This window comes from Myxine glutinosa, chromosome 12 (assembly GCF_964187855.1).
Source record: "Myxine glutinosa chromosome 12, kmMyxGlut1.1, whole genome shotgun sequence".
NCBI classification, from domain to species: Eukaryota; Metazoa; Chordata; class Myxini; order Myxiniformes; family Myxinidae; genus Myxine; species Myxine glutinosa.
Window position 1 is genome coordinate 100,010,028 of NC_136272.1, and position 17,675 is coordinate 100,027,702.

The window sequence follows — 17,675 nt, forward strand, 5'->3', positions numbered from 1 at the left end:
AATGGCGCAGCTTTATTAAAAACCAACTTATACAGATCCGGAAGAAGCCAAGACGTCTACAGCAAGAGCCAGTCTCATGCCAAGTCAAGCCTTCCTGAAAACGCATTGATTCTCATTCACTTATATACGAATACGATTATCAGAAAATCTCCGAGAGAACAAACAAAACTGGGAGAGGTTCCTCCCCGGTGGGCCAAGCCCCCACCGTCATCCGCCCTGTTATTCGGGGGAGTCAGCCCTTCCTTATCATTCGGACCAAATGTTTCTCTGGGCTCCGAGAAAACAGAAATGTAACTCACAAAGAGAAGAGTGTATGCTTAGCCAAACAAACCCATATATTTTATGGGTTTGTGTACATGAGTAATTCAAAGCATGTTTATACAGAGTCATGCGTTGCTGTGATTAAAACAAAATATATATGGTTAACGATAGGTTCATGTCATTCTACTAGCATTACGCAAAAACACGCGCATGTGGGCGTGGTTTTACGACCAGCCTCGAAAAAAGCACACGTATACAATTGTCCAGCATGACCTCAGCGAGCAAAACTAAAACGAAGCAAAAACCCTTTATTAACTTTATGAAATTAGCATTTTTAAACATCATATAAATCATAACACATTAGCAACCAACGTCTATAACTGAACTTTAGGCAATAACAAATCTACTACTTGACACTGCACAGTTCGGCTGCACCGGTGCGACACGGCAGAATGGATGCTGCATGGTTCGGCCTCCAAAATGGTCCTGGGGCGGGGAGGGAAGACGAAGCGCAACAAGCAAACGGAAAGGACACAGTGGCACACAAAAAACAAGGTGACCAGGCACCACCATGCCTGGTGCAGTGCGAGGGATGCGGAAGAGCGAGCAGAGCAAACTCGTCCCTAGCCGTCCGTACCCCCCACCATTGGCAACACTACCCTAGCCCCCCTTGTATTTACAATCCGTCTCTACGTCTTGTCTCCCATATCCCCCTCTATGCCAAATTCGTCCCCAACTCCCTTCCAGGAAGGAAGGGATGGAACACAACAATGTCCTACTTACGTCATGATGCGTCTTACCACTCAATCAGCCTACAGAGCCTCAGTGTGGAGCTCGTCCTCCTCGGTGACTGGCTGTGTATGGTGCGAAGGGATTTCTCATATCCTAACTACTCGAGTAACATTACTCATTTAAACTGCCCGGGGTCGTACCCTGCCAATCGGCCTCTTTAAACTATGTGGTTTCAAGAACCCGAATCCCCATTGCCCACGCTGCGGTGCCCTCCTGAATTTGGGTCTCACCCCCAACAAATTTTCGCACTGTGCCCTCGCACAATTTCGGGGCTGGGTCGTGTGGCTCTACCAGCAGGTCCACTTACCTGCGCACCTCCGCCACTGAAGCCGCCCCCCGAGCTTGCCTGCTTCTCACACTACACTAACCGGGGAAGGCCCTCCCTGGCACTTACCCCCTCCATGCCCACCTTGGCATCGGGCAACCCGGGTCCTCTCCTGGGATCCTCGGGCGCCACTCAACTCTAACCTAACCGGCTCCCAGAGCCTACCTGCGGCCTCACCTGGATGACAAACTACCAGTGGCGGAGTGCCTCAATAACTACACGCACCAAATAAGCCACACACCCAGCCATTCCACAGTCTCATGCACCCTACAAAGCACTTCTTTCCACTACCCGCACCACAGGTGTCAATATCCATGCAATTTACCTATGCCCTCTACCTGGCTTTACACTACCCACCCCGGGCTTTCGTGAATGGGTTCCACTCCCCCCATTCACTCCTTCGCACCATGCATTCCACACCACTTACTTCCACACCAATACTTTCACACATTTTATTCACACAACAACACAATTCCGTTTGTTCTCACTCACAATTCCTCTCACACTACAACACAACTCCTCAAACACACAGCATCATCTATTTACCTGATTCCCCTAAAACTCGTGCTTCCCTCGTCGTCCCTTTACACTAAGCACACCCTTTTCTTTAACAACCACCTAAACTCTCTACGTCCCCTCTATAGTTCAGGTGTCACTACTTAATTATTTTGTGTCTACAGTCAGCTAAATCTCTATCATTATCCTAGCCCTCCCTCAGCTAGCTTCGGTGCCCCATGGAGGCAACCATTGCTGGCCCCTCCATGAGCCTAACACTGCCATGCCCCTAAACTAATGCTCATGCACCCCCCCCCCCCCCCCCCACCGTGTGAGGAATGGTTGCACTACCATTCCCCCATGTGGGTACACTACTCTCACCAGTCCTCTACACTACGAGCCCCCATTCATGGAGGTACATTGTCGCGGCTCGGCCTGGAAGGGCCGAGCGATCCATGCGGGTGGTTGGTCACCTGTATAGGGTGTCCGTCCAGCATTTTTGATCCAAGGGGGGAAGGATTGATGGGCCCAGGTGCCGGGCTCCATCCCTGCACGGGGCCTCACGGTCCCACGCACGATGACCCAACCTCCCACGGTCGGAGCCCCGCGGCCGCCAGGGGGCGCATCTCCGACCTCTCCTACCCCCCTCGAACCATGCCGATCGCCTTTCCCGCCAAGGCGCGGCACTGACCATACAGGGCGGGGCCCCGCACGAATCGTGCAAGCCGCCGCGGCAACGATCCCCGCCGATCCCCGTTGCACACAAAGCACCCCGCGCACCAAGGGCTTGTGTCGGCTATACGTCGTGCTAAACGCTAACCCCCCCCCCCCCCCCCGGTCTGGGTCGATGCTTGAGCTGCATTCTCACACCCACATGCGACCCGCTCCTTACTCGCACACCGAGGCGCTCTAGCGCCTCCCATACACTCCCTGCATTCGGTTACCGCACGCTCTCGTGCATTCTCTTTCCTTACACACTCAGGTGCACACCACTCAGGCACACTCATGCCGTTCACACACTCCATTATCACACACTCCTCTGTTACACACTCCATAGCACACTTGGCCATTGCACACCCTCGCGCACACTCTTTTGTTACACACTCAGTAACAACCATGGGTGTGCACTCTCCCGGTACACACCCAATCACGCGCTCTGATGTGCACTCCTGCACACTCTCTTCGGCCATTGCACACTCTGTTTCACACTCGGTTTCACACTCTTCCCACATACACTCCGTTATACACTCGCGCTTCGGTGCCGTTCGCACACGTGCGCCATTCACCCTCACACATCGCACCACGGACCTTCCATGAGCGCCCGGGTTACGTCGCGATCCCAAGCGCACCAAAAATCTTTTCGCACCAAACATTTTCGCGTCATACACGCTCCTACTCACCTTAAGGACCCTCTTCTCCGCCAGCGCCTGCGAAACCTTTATTGGGATTAGCAAGCGCGGCATCACAATGCGAACACGGACTTTGAGTACATTCCATCTCAATCTCCAATTTAATTTCTGATTCTATCTCTGCCGTCACTTCGGCCCCAATTTCAACTATGATCATTTCATTGTCCTCGACGACCGCCGGCGCCAATACAATTGTCTTCCAATTCGACCTTCCCCGATGCTCCCGACATTCCTTTATTCAATTCGACGGCCGTCGGCTCTTCTACACCCCGAGTCGCGATTTCTATTCCCTCGGTCAATTTCCCCGCGCTCTGCTCCAGCTCGCTCCCCATGCGTTCCTCGCACCGCGTTACCTCGTCACGTCCCTTTGCAACCTCTTCACTCAACATGCGCCTTATGTCCTTCCCCATCTCTTTCGTTTCCTTTTTTGACGCCACCCTCATTTTTTTCAATTCGTTCTTTCGGGTGTCCATTTTGCTTTCCAGCCCGTTTTTCACCTCTTCCAATTGTTCATCCATTTTTTATGTCCCTGGTTGATTTGTCCCCCATTTCCTTCAATTGGCCCCCCATTTCTTTCAATTGGCCACCCATTTTGCTTCCCAATTCATTTTTCGCCTCCTCCAATTCCCGGGTGGATTTGTCGCTCTGAGCATCCATCTTTTTCTCTTGGATGTCCATCTTCCCATTTATTTTATTCATGTCATTCTTTTGGGCGCCCATCATTTCTTTCAATTCTTTTGTGGATTTGTTACCCTGGGCGTCCATTTTCCCGTTTATTTCTTTCATGAATTGCGTCATGAGTGCGTACAGGTCCGAAACCGTTGGCACCGCGGGCTCGGCCCTCGCCGCCATGTGCGAGGCGCCGCCATTTTCTACCCCAGCTACCGGCCCCTCAATGTATTCCTTCATTTCTCCCAATTCTTCCCGAGGGTCCTGGGTTATTGATTCTACCTCCTCTACCTCCTCATTTACCCCCACCGGCATTCGACCGCCTTGACTAGCCATGGCACGAATTAAATTTGGATTTTAATAATTAAATTTCATCCGCTCTTAATTTTCGAGTGTGTTAAGCGCACTTCGGGTCCTACTCCAAACTCCTGACACCAATTGTTGTGGCCAATATGCAAAATTGGTGTCCAAAATTTGGTCTAAAAATTTTCGTCCAGGTTCCAAATCCCCACTCCTGACTACCAATTGTTGTATATCTGCCGCCGGCCTTCTCCCCTTACCAAGGGGGGATTAGTCCCCTTGTCTGTGACTGACCTGGCGTGACCCAGGACCTATTACGTCCCTTCCGGACAGCGCTAAATAGGGTTTCAGGACCAAATACGCTGTTACCTAAGTACTAGCGCTGCCCTGGAAGCGAGGAAATAAGCCCCGCACGAACCACGTGTGTTGGTGATATGCTGAGCGGTTGCGTATACGTGATCCGCGCCGTTATTACTTACTAGGCCCGATTGGAGCGATCTTATTCGTACCACGACTCGCCAATGGAGAAATCACAGGTACGATCGAATCAGGAAAGAAAGAACACAGGTTTATTTACACTATAGAATGGCAGAAGAACCAGAGACACAGAGCAATCCTTAAAAACAGTCTTACACTTAATACCCAGGACAAACTGGCCCGTCTCATGCACACACTCACACGGGGATTGCAGATGACAGGATGATGTTCAGCGCGTCCAGGGATGGCTCTCGTGCAGCTTCCTCCGGTCCCCGGCACGTCCCGTGTAGATGGATGCAGGAGAAGGCAGGAGCGCGTAGCGTGTCGCCTGAACGGAACGGTTACCCTGGGCGAGCGGTAGGGAGCGGACTTTGGCACGTCTGGCTGCACCCGCGTACTTGTACGGTTCAACGCCTCTTCTTATATATCCTGGCGCACACGTTCTAATGCGAGGTCAACGTTCAACAACGGCGAGTGGTGCACGTTTCTTTTTCTTTCTTTTTCTTCTTCTTCTTCTTCTTCTTCTTCTTCTCTCTCTCTCTCTCTCTCTCTCTCTCTCTCTCTCTAACAAATCCTTTCGCGCCACTCGTGCAAGCCAGTCCTTCAAGTCCTTTGCCACTGCCGTATGCACGCGAGTCCTCTTATCAAGCTCCCCTCTCTGCAAGTCCTCTGCAAGTCCTTTTGAGGGCTTTGCGCAGCGGGTTATATAGGCACACCCCGCTATCCTTCTGGAACTCACCAGATGCGCTTCACCACGCCCTCTCACGCCATTCCGCTCGAGCTCTGATTGGCTGGTGGCTCTTTCTGTCATTGCCTCTGCCGCTCCCGACCTCAACGCCGCCCCCACCCTTTTAGGCCTACCTCGTGTTACTCGACTAGTGGACAGCCAAATGGGGCGCGGGATGGATTGCGCCCATAGACGTAGAATTGGAGGTTGGAGCAAAATGAATGGAATGGCCTATTCTCCGGTCTTTACACAACGCAGGTACGAAGAGGGGAAATGGCCTATTCTTACACATACTAAGACATAACTATACTACAAATGGGCCCTGATGTTGCTCGTGTGACTAACTATGGGGGGCAAACCTTTAATGACTTCAATGTGCCAATCTCAAAACCGCAGCAATATATACATATATACACGAATAGTTTGGTTGTGCTGTGTTCTTGGGTTGTGCTGATGGTTTGGTGGTGTGTGTATGTATATATATATATATATATATATATATATACGAAGTGTGTTCAAAAAGTATGTGACCTTAATTTGTCGTGCGTAAACAAATGAAGCTAGGGAGGCGTTGATTGGTGCACGTATGTAGGCGATCCTAATGCGCACGCGTGAATTTTTTCCCACCTGCAGAAGCTGTCATTCGACGGCAGACCGCCGATGAGTGAGAAAGTGTAAGTGAGCGCCGTCGGATTTTCGTTTTTGACAAAATGACGGAAAAACTTGAACAATGCTACTGCATCAAATTTTGTGTAAAGCTTGGCGATTCCCAAGTGGAAACGATCCGCAAGATTCAACAGGCCTTCGGGGACGAAGCAATGAGCACCACACAGATAAAGGAGTGGTACAACCGCTTCAAAGATGGCCGCACATCAGTGGAGAGTGAAGCACGTTCGGGTAGGCCTTCAACATCCCGAAATGAGATCGTCATTGACCAATTGAGGACCCTGGTGATGCAGGATCGTCGAATCACGATCAGAGAACTTGCAGACGAGGTGGGCGTCAGCATTGGATCCGTTCATTCCATTATGAAGGAGGATTTGGGCTTCAGGAGAATCTCAGCGAAGTTCGTACCAAAGCTGCTAACGATTGAGCAGAAGCAACTCCGTTTGGAGATCGCACAGGACATGCTGGAGACTGTGAACAGCGATCCCAGCTTCCTCAACACAGTGATTACTGGCGATGAGTCCTGGGTTTATGGGTACGACCCAGAAACCAAGTTGCAGTCATCACAATGGAAGCATCCAACATCCCCGAGGCCAAAAAAAGCAAGGCAGGTCCGCAGCAATGTCAAAGTCATGCTGACCGTCTTCTTCGACTCCAGTGGCGTGGTTCATCAAGAGTACGCACCACATGGCACAACCATCACCAAGGAGTATTACCAAGAGGTTCTGCGATGCAAACGGCCGGACCTGTGGGCAGCGGGCAATTGGCAGCTCCATCACGATAACGCACCCACCCATTCTTCACATTTGATACAGAGTTTCTTGGCCAAACACAACACACCTGTGCTTCGTCAGGCTCCCTACTCTCCCGACATGGCTCCGTGTGACTTCTGGCTTTTCTCCAAGCTGAAAATGCCCCTGAAAGGGACCAGATTTCAGTCCAGAGAAGACATCATGCGGAATGCGACGGACCAGCTGCGCACCATCCCAAAAGAGGCGTTCCAGCGCTGCTTCCGAAAGTGGCAGAACCGTTGGGAGAAGTGTGTGGCAGCCCAAGGGTACTACTTTGAAGGAGATTAGTGTAAGTTTGTTGTATCTGGATACGAGTATTTTTTATGAACAAAGGTCGGATACTTTTTGAACACACCTCGTATTGTTACGGTTTTGGCGAAGCCCGTTCCCTTACCAAGGGGAGATTAATCCCCTGGTTCTACTTGGTTCTTCGAACAGCGAGACTGAGTCGCCACTTCCGGGCAGAAGTGGAAAAGGGTCTCGGGACAATTTTCGCACGTACCTAAGTAGCCACGCCGCCGCGGAAGCGGGGACCGAGTCTCGCACAAACCATGCGTAATTGAGTACACCCGAGCGGATGGCGTACCGCGTGGTCTGTGCTGTTACCTTGCTATTGGAACCCGATCAGAGCGATATAATCCGTACCACGCTAAGTCAATGATGGAAGGGACGAAACGGTCAAATCAAAGGAAGAACACGTTTAATTATTATTTACACAATGTACACTGGTAGAAGAAGAGAGACACAGGGCTGTCTTAAACAGTCTTAACTTATTTCCCCAGACAAATGGGCCCACTCACTTACACACAGGGAGATGAAGGAAGAAATGTCCATGCACCGAACGCGTTGGCTTTGGTCGTCCAGGAACAGCTCACCCGGCGTGGCCCTCTGGCGGTCACCGCACGTATCCCGGCGAAGACAGGCAGGCAGGAAAATCCTCGCAGCGCGTATCTCAGCAAAAGCAGGCAGGAGGAAATACACGCGCGTCTCTGGCCTGGCACGGCTGTCTTTCACAGCGCGATTAATACAACTGCGTGCTTTGACTCTCGTAACTGAACTCAGCGCAACTTGCCCTTCAACTCCTCGGGGATCTGACTCCAGCTCAACTGAGAACTCAACTTGTAACTCATGCGTGTCTCACCCGAGCTCATAACTTGTAACTCGTCTGCCTCCCTTCTCATAACTGAGCGCTCCGAACCGACTCTCATAACTGAGGTGGGGGCTCTGGGCACAGGGTTATATTGCCCCCGCCCTAGTCCGCATCGAATGTTCCAAACCCCGCCTTTTGCCGCAGTGGTAATCCACTCCCCTCGAGCCCTGATTGGTGGCTCGTGCTTACCGATCACTCCCACTCCTCCTGTCCCACCTTCCTTCGGCCTTGATAGACTTGTTCAGGCCGGCCTCGTGGTATTTCGCGCCAAAATCAAACGCATGGAGGCATCGTAAAGGACCTAATTCCCATTATTCTACTCATCGCAAAACTAAACATAGGAAAGGTCTACGCTTACATTTACTATGAAATAACTGAGCTTAAACGAGGCTACGTGTTGTAGTGTAACTAAACTATGAGGGGAAATTAACCTTTATTGTTAAAAACACAAAACTGCAACAATATATATATATATATATATATATATATATATATATATATATATATATATATATATATATATATATATATATATATATATATATATATATATATATATATATATATATATATATATATATATGTATATATATATACCATCATGGCTGAGAGTAGTAAATGGGAGATTCAACCACCACAGCTAAAGCAATCAAACTCATGATTTTATATAAACACGTGACACAAGACAAATTCTCACACCTCCTGTTGTAATCAAGAAATAAAGAAAGGCAGAAAAGCTGATCAGATTTCAAAACCACGGGTGAGATGTTTTAAATACTCAGAACTTCAGAACTTTTAACGATTTTTTGTTTATATGAGATAGTCATGAAACGAGGATCTCCCAGGTTGGCTTCATATCAAAGACATAACCGGGAGGTAAAGGACCAATTTAGACTAGGCTAAATTTCTGATTTTTTTTTGGCAGAGGCATTTCTGAGTAAAAGTTGGTATCCGGGCGTTTTAGGTGGATATGAGGGTGCTGATCACGAAAAAAACGGATACCAAGCTGAAATGTGCATATTTAGGGCCTAAATCAGCAAAAAACAAAATGGCCGCCAAAAAAGTTTATGCGATATTTGTTTTTTTTCTTCAGAAAAGTGGAATGTCGTAGTAATACTTGGTATCCATGCTTATTAGCTGTATATGAGGGTGCTGATCACGATAAAAAATAATACCAAGCTGAATATTACATATTTAGGGCTTAAATCAGCCAAAAAACAAAATGGCCGTCAAAAAAAGTATACGCGATATTGACATTTCTAATTTTCTTTTAAAAATAGGAATGTCATAGTAGCACTTGGTATCTATGCTTATTAGCTGTATGTGAGCGTGCTGACCACGAAAAGATAGGATACCAAGCTGAATTGCAGGCTTTCAATGGAAGATGTTTCATACACCATATTGGCTTTTATTGCCGTTTTACCTTGATTGGCATTACATTGCTTTCAGATCACTGTCAACTGTATTTTCTAGTTAAGGTTGTTATCATGTCTAGTTAAGGACGGTTTATTTACCGGGACGGTGACATGCAACCTCTCTTTCTTTTATTTTCAGACTAAATCAAGATGGATCCTGTTGCTACTCTGAAACGACCATCATCGATTGACTTCGCCTTATGCATTTTATGCCAAACAGATGGGGATTTGCGATCTGCCAGCAATCAAGGTCTAGCCACACTCGCTAAGGCTTACGAAACCAGAAAGAAATTACGCGACCCAAAAAACCGCAATATAATTGAGCGTCTGGATCTGGCGTTGGGTTCGAATACCACCTCAATCGTATGGCACAAAAACTGTTATGTCCAATTCACCGATAAAAATAAACTTCTTCGCCTAGAAAGACTGGAAGATCATCATCAGGACCGAGAAAATGTACCAACATGCAGCTCAGTTGTTGGGTCTACCCAAGGTCGTGTCATACGTCGGAGCTCTGTCAAGCCAGTTGACTGGACGCTGTGCATGTTTTGTCAGGATCGTACGTCAAAACAACGATTAAGTTCAGTTATGACATTCAATGTCAGCAAAGATATTTTAGAGGCATCTAAATTACATCACAAGCTATGCTTCAGTTTGGCAGGCGTTAGTGACCTCATCGCAGCGGAAGGTAAATATCACCTTCCTTGCTTAAGTTCGTTCAAAAGAAGTACATCCAAAGTCAAAGAAGATTTTCACACCAGTCAAGACTTACCTTTGATATGGCTTTCTTCAGAACATATGTATGCAGCCCAAAAGGGTCATGTGCTGAGGCTAAGTGACATCTGGGATCGGTATGTAAATCTTTCAGAGGAAGCTAACACAGTTATTCCGAAGTCCTTTGTAAGTCGTCGGACAACATTCAGGGAAAAACTGCAATCTCGAGTAGGTGATACCATCCTCTTTGTTCGACCTGATGGTGGGACATCTCAGAGAGAAACGTTGTTGGTACCATCTAAGTATACCGGCAATGCTGTATCTGGACTGACGGATGAAGCAGACGAACAACTAACAATGCCTAGGTTCGGGCCTGAAGAGGACATCTTCCTGTCGCTGGTGCATGTTGCCCTAAAACTTCGAGGAGATTTGCTTGATAAGCCTGGCCACGTGGGATTTGAAGTGAGCATCGGAAACGCACTAAGTTGCGTACCAGAGACTGTCTACATGTTCCTCAAGCTCTTATATGGTGGTCCGTGTCAGCTTGAAATAGAACCATGCGTTGCCAAAGAAGATGATACGAAACTAGAACAACAAGTCCTCAGCAGTGCTCAGGACATGGTATATGGAGTGAGCGGAGGCAGTAAACTGACGCCGAAACATATAGGGCTCGGCAGCACCCTGCACCAAACTACACGATCTAAGGAGTTGGTGGAAATGTTCCATAAGGCAGGACACACCCTCAGTTACCATCAAGTGTTGCAGTTGGACACAACCTTAGCCAAGTCCACAATTAAGTCTATGAATCCAAACACCGGTGCCGTCATACCACCTAATCTAGTTCCTGACCGCTTTCTGTTCTACACTGCTGACAATATCGACATACTGGATGAGACATTGGACGGAAAAGAAACCTTCCATGCCACTCAGCTGGCAGCGTGGCAGAGAGGACCATCCGCAGACGTGAAGTGGGACAGCATGGTTCTTTCTAAAGACCGAATGCTGCATGTCCCAGAGGTCATGGACACCTTAAATGCTGCAACTATGCCTGCCGTCAGGGCCGAACCATCTTTCAGTGGCCAAGTGGAAAAAACTTGGTATCATCAACCGTCCAAGGACACTGATTGTGCAGCAAGGGCCCAATCGGTGGATTTAGCGTTCAATTTCATGCGACTCAACTCAACAACGGAAACCAGTTGGACAGTATTCAATGAGTCCCTGACACAAAATGATCCTCCACAAACTACAGTTGGCTATATGCCCATAATCCTGGCACCAGCGCACGAGTTTGATACACTCAAAACAGTCGTGGAGCGATGTTTGGAAGTTTCATCTCGCTTCGGACAAGAATACACGGTACTGAGTGTGGATCAAGCACTTTATTGCAAGCTCATGGAGTTGAAGTGGTGCAATCCGGAGTACAAGAAGAGACTCATTCCACGTCTAGGAGGGCTACACATTTCAATGAACTTTTAAAAAGTTATTGGAGAACACATGCACGGATCTGGATTGGCAGAGGCCTGGGTTGAAGCTGGTCTAATGGGACAGAACACCATTGAAGCAGCATTGGCTGGCAAAAAGTTCAACAAAGCCATGCGAGCACACAAAATTACATGCCAGGCCCTATGGCGACTATTAGGACCCAATCTACTAGACTATGTGAAAGAAGCCGACGAGCAACTGCATATTCAAATATCCAAGGCTGCATCCGACCTGGCAGCTGTTGAGATCCTTGTCACCTTGCTGACAAACCCAACGTTTTCATCATTGATGTCAGATTTCCTGGAACGCAGAAAGGAGGACAATGTCAACTTCTCTTTCTGGTGGGGATACCTGGAAATGGTAGCAATTCTACTTATGTTCACAAGAGCCCAACGAGATGGACTTTGGGACCTTCACATCCATTCATTCACCTGCATGCTACCTTTCTGTCTCAGGTATGACCATGTAAACTATGGACGCTGGGGTCCTGTCTACTTGGCTGAAATGAGAAACCTACCAGAGTCAGTTCTCGAAGAATTCAAAAAAGGAAATTTTGTGGTCAAACGGTCGGCGCGTAAGTTCAATCAGGTTGATCCCGACCAGGCACAAGAGTGGTTGAATGGAACTGGTAAAAGGGCCGGAGGAATCGTTGGTATCACCAAAACCAATACAGCCTTGAACAGATGGGCATTGTCTTACAACCTGAGAGCACATATTGCAGCAGATACGCGTGAAATGTTGCAGATATATCCAAAAGACTTGCTCAGCCATAACGAATCGAAACCAGCAAGACAACAACATGACAATGCAGACGAGAACATTCTGCTCAGCATATTGGAACGCTTCCATGTGTTTGCACCTGATACGCATCACGCTGCGCTGCAAAACATTGCAACAAAAGACGTTGCTAGCGAAGAAATCCAAACATCGCTACTGAACGCACGAGTCATGGGTCAGAAACAACTGGATGAATTTGTGGAGGATAGACTTGTTGGAGACGCAGAAACCTCAGTGCCTCAGCACTCATTGTATGACACCATCAAGAAGAACAATGCTCCAACATTCGACGATCTTTATAAGGTAGTACAACACAGTGCCGAAAAGAACAAACGCACTGTTCTGAAAGCTGATCAAAACTTCCTCCAACGTTTGGTAACGGCATATGCATCTGGCCGCACGATCAACTTGGACAACGTGTTGAACCACGAACTTCTTCGAGTACCAGTCTCGCTGGCAGAGCTCAATGGCAATTTAAGGACAGGAAACAAATCGTTGCTGGCTGATATGTTGACAGCAGATGTTCCATGTCCTGCTACGCTCGATCTGCACGGGAAATCAGCTTGTCTTGTTATAGATGGACAGGCTCGAGTCGTGGCCATTGGGAAACCGGTTGCTGCCAAGACATTTGGAGACTTGGCAGACGTTTTCACAAGATCAATCTTCCAGTCAGGAATGCAATATCTTCGCATAGACGTTGTATTTGACAGATACCGAGATGAGTCGATCAAAGCAGGAACAAGAACCAAACGAACAAAGACAAGTCGTCCAATACGTCGTATTGTAGAAGGACGGGAGGTGCCACTGCCTAACTCCTGGATAAACTTCATTGCCCTTCCAGAAAACAAGGCAGCCCTTGCTCGCTTCCTCTCGGAAGAACTTCTGGCACATGCTCCTGGTGATACAGAGATTGTGGTTGCAGGGGGGTTTGACGATGAGCGTGAAATCAGGTCATCACGTGGCAATACTGACCTCACTCCACTAAAAGCAACACACGAAGAAGCGGACACACGCATAATTCTACATGTCATAGATAGTCGGCTGGACACTGTAGTTGTATGTGCGAGAGACACTGATGTCATGCTGTTGTTGGTGGCACATTTTCCGCGTGTCAGTTGCAGAAATCTATGGATGATGGCTGGTACTGCCCAGAAGAGAAAGTACATACCCATAGGTCCATTATATCACAACTTGCCATCAAATTCAGTCCAATCACTTCTGCCATTTCACGCTCTTACGGGATCGGACACGACATCGCACATCTGTGGACACACGAAACGTTCAGCATGGAAAGTCTTCCTTGAGTATCACCACCTTCTTGTAGGTTTGGAAGTAGGGAATTTGACCCCTGAAGTGTCAAAATCGACAGAAATATTTGTCTGCAAAATCTACGGGATGAACAATCTGGAGACAACAGATAGCGTTCGTCGGGTCATGTTTGAGAAGGCCTGCAAACCAGAAGCGATGCCACCCACGAGCGATGCTCTCAAATTCCACATCCAGCGTGTGCATTACCAATCTCTGATATGGAAGGAGGCACACTGCCCACTTCCGAACCTGCCGAATGTCACGGAGTTGGGATGGAAAAGGGTCGCTACCAATTTGCAACCAGTGCTGATGACACTCCATCCAATTCCTGAGTCGTGTCTTGAACTTGTTTCTTGCAGTTGCAGGTCACGGTGTCGTACCATGCGCTGTAGCTGCCGTAAAGCAAAACTTGGCTGCACAGCTGCATGTGTATGTCGGCAAGAAACTGACCAGGACGGTTGCTTTAATGACAATGTGTAATGTGTTAACGACATTATTCAACTTACCGTCGAGCCTGCATATCGTAAAAGACGTCATGACTGTGCTACCTGTATATAGTTAAACGTTCATATGTGATTGTTCACTGCATGTAATCGTATTAATCAATGAAGATCAAAAGTAAAGTTGTATTGCCTTGTAATCGTGTTGTTTATTATATGAGCTGTGTGGCACAAGGGTCCATGTGTAAGTGTCTGTAGATATCATTTTAGCTGCAGTTAGCCGATATTTAGAGCTATTTTGTAAGCAACCACCTTGAATGTGTCCTGTTTCAGTATATAGCTTTGGTCCAACACTAATAATAGTGCGCTCATATGCTTCCTTGACCTCGATAACCTGGGGCTAGACATCAAAATAATGATTCTATGTTCACTAGAACTGGAGATATCGTCAATATAAGATTTGATGGCGGCCATCTTGGAAAATGGCCGAAACATCGATTTCTGCTAAAATAGTATATACAAATTTGATTGCCCGGAAATATTCATCTTGTTTCACGTAAAGTGTACTTGTTGAAATGTCTTCCTGTGTGATTCTGAGTTCAGCGGCTAAAAGTTAAATATTTTGGCGGCCATTTAGTTTTTTCCAGATTTGAGCATCAAATACCAAAAATTCAGCTTGGTATCCTATTTTTTCATGATCAGCACCCCCAAAATAGGTTAAAAACACTTGTTACCAACTTTTACTCAGAAATGCCCCTATAACTTGTATTAGATGCATTTCTGGAAATTTAGCCTAGTCTAATTAAAGACCAAGCCCAAGGCCTATTCATGCACGAGATTGAGGTCAAGGCTGAGCCTGATGTTCATGTTGAAAGTGCAATGAAAGAATGGGTTTTTGAACTTATCAGCAGGCCGAGGGCAAAGCTCAAGATGGAGTGACAGTACAAGGAAGTGTGAGCCTTTTCAAATGAGAAAATAGGAGTTGAAAAAATGGAGAGAAACGCCATGGAAACGACCTCAATTCGGTGGATTGACATGCAGAGAAATACCTTCGAGAGTCTTTTTAAAATTTGGATTTGCCGGTTGAAAGCAAATACAAAGAGATGTTCAAAAGGTTATGGAACGAGCTATTCACAATGGTCCAAGAACCACTAAAGTCTTATTTTATATACAGACTTGGCATTTAATATGGAATATTTTTTTTTTCTTGACTTGGATTTCCTTTCTGAACTCAGAATATCAATCTGGTGAGTTTCTTTTACGCTTCGGTGATTTCTTTGTTAAAAGAACCATGTCACTGATTGTCTGTCGCAGCAAGAAGTCAATAACAGGATTATATCACAGGTGGCGTGACAAAATGTACGGACAGGTACATTTGATGATTGGCTTCACAATCGGGTATATAAGGGTTGTTGCGTTCTGTATTAGTGGAAAACAACTGCTGCACGTCGACAAAAGTTATTGCCGCTTCCTCTGGAGATGGTCCGTCAACTCGACAATGCTGTTTGTCATGGAGTGGTGGCTTTACGAAATTCTGGCATGAAACAGCGTGCTATTGCTTGGCAGTATGGCATCACTCAAGGTCAGGTGTCAAAGATCCTGAAACGAAATGCTCAGAGGGGTGTCCCTACTCCAATATCGAGGCCAGGACGTCCCCGCAGAAGCACAAGGAGGGATGATCGCCAGCTGCACCGGTTAGTCCGCAATGGCCGTACCAAGTCAGCTAATCGGCTTAGGGCTGAGTGGCAGCAACTGACAAATGTGCCTGCATCCAGAAGGCTAGTCAACCAACGACTGGTTCAAGCAAGCTATCGTGCCAGGCGTCCCCTGAGAAAGCCACGCCTGACAAGACAACACCGCGAGCGCCGATTGCAGTGGGCCAGAGAGCACCGTCAATGGCAGCCAGGACACTGGAATCACATGATCTTCAGTGACGAGTCTTGATTTCTGGTCTATCGTCAAGATGGCCATGTCCAAGTGCGCAGACAAGTGCATGAAGCCTACAACGAAGATTGTATAGTGCCAAGAGTCCAAGCTGGAGGTGGTGGGGTGACCGTTTGGGCTGCTTTTCATGCAGGGGGCAAAACCGACCTGGTTGTTCTGAATGGAAACCTGAACCAGTTCAAGTACAGGGCCATTCTGGAATAAACATTGCTTCCATTTGCTCATGTAGCCTTTCGAGGAAACTTTGTCTTCCAAGATGACAATGCATGGCCTCATCGTGCTCGCATGATCCAACACTTTCTTGCTGACCGTGGTGTTGAGCATATGGAGTGGCCTGCCATGTCCCCGGATATGAATCCGATAGAGAACTTGTGGGCAGAATTAACGTGTCAAATCGACAACTTGGACCAGCAGCCTACCTCTGTGCGTGAATTGCAGCAGGCTATTGTCACTGCATGGCAAGCGATTCCTGTCCAAACCTTGGCAAATCTCGTGAACAGCATGCCTCAACGTGTACGTGCTCTCCTGAATGCTCGTGGGGGTTACACGACGTACTGAACTGTAATTTTACTGTCTGTAATCCCAGTTGTAATTTAACTTTTGTTTTTGTTTAAAAAAAATTTGGCTAATTTGCAAAATAAAGAAATACTTCTGGAAAACGTACAGAAGTTTAACACAGTACTGTCCGTGAATTGAGTTCAATATCAGTTTCCATCACTTTCAAGGATCAATTTATTTGCTTCGAAATGTCAAATGTGATTTTTGTTTCTTTTAAAGATCACTTTAACAAAATCTAGAATAATTTCAACATAATTCCAATGAACTTTTGGTTCTACGTCAACTTGAAAAGTAAGTTCACCCCCACAAAAAAATATTCCACATTAAATGCCAAGTCTGTATATAATGTAGAGGATGTAATAATACCATGGTCCAAGAACAATGGTCCAAGAACCACGAAGGTCTTATTATATATATATGTGTATATATATATATATATATATATATTTTTATATATATATATATATATATATATATATATATATATATATATATATATATATATATATGTGTATATATATATATATATATATATATATATATATATATATATATATATTTATTTATATATATATATATATATATATATATATATATATATACACACACACATATATATTATATATATCTATACACATATATATATATATATATATATATATATATATATATATATATATATATATATATATATATATATATATATATATATAGATAGATATATATATATATATACAGTGTGATTGAAAAGTAACTCCCTATTTTAAAATATTTAGAAATTATTTTTTTATTGTAATATTTTTCTCAACTTTTTAGTGTTTGTTCCTTAATGTATGAGAATTTAATCTGTGTTGGTTTTTTTTCAGATTATTTTTTGTTTGAAATTCGGAAGCCCTATAAACATGGCTGGACGTCTTACCCTGCAGGAGCGTGCCCAGCTAGCGGCACGTTACGAAGTTTGGAAATCCGTTGTTC